Source organism: Tupaia chinensis, unplaced genomic scaffold (genome assembly GCF_000334495.1).
Source record: "Tupaia chinensis unplaced genomic scaffold, TupChi_1.0 Scaffold000527_1, whole genome shotgun sequence".
Taxonomy (NCBI): Eukaryota; Metazoa; Chordata; class Mammalia; order Scandentia; family Tupaiidae; genus Tupaia; species Tupaia belangeri.
In genome coordinates, this window is record NW_006160040.1 from 2,785,158 (window position 1) to 2,785,684 (window position 527).

The 527-nt window shown below is 41.9% G+C and overlaps 1 protein-coding gene across 1 annotated transcript in view; it reads right to left on the reverse strand.

Moving 5' to 3' along the window:
• The window catches only part of PDSS2 (decaprenyl diphosphate synthase subunit 2), a 303,979-nt gene that overhangs the window by 140,194 nt on the left and 163,258 nt on the right, over window positions 1-527 (reverse strand). The window lies entirely within an intron of this gene.

A 527-nucleotide genomic window follows, 5' to 3' on the forward strand; every position in this document is an offset into this window, starting at 1 on the left:
AGGGGTGCTGGACTCCCACATGGCCAACCACAGTTCAAATCCTGAACCTGGCAGTTTGCTTTCTCACTTTCCCTCTCTCTCTCTGCCCATCTCTGGTCAAATTAAAATAAATAAATAAATAAATAAAGATAAATAAAACAATTGTTAAAAAAAAAAGGAGCAAAGAAAAAAAGAACAATAACAACAACAAAAGTATATAAAAAGGACCTAAGTTACTAAACAAATCCCACATACACAGAGGTCAGATTTGGTGCAGTGGTCATGCAGTACTCTGCTCTGGGCCTACATGGAAAGCCCCAGCCTGTGTTCTGAGGCCTCCATGTACACGCTGGGTGCAGGGGAGCGTGTCTAGGATCTGGGTTGGCTGAGGCTTGGAGTGATCATGGGTGTTAGGACCCTTTTGCAGAGGATGGGGGTCTCTCTTTCTTTCTCTCGGAAGAAACAGACAAACTTCAAAAAGACTATTCATAAAACCTACACGTATTGGGAGGTTGGAAAAGTAATGACATACTTTTGCATAGAAAAAC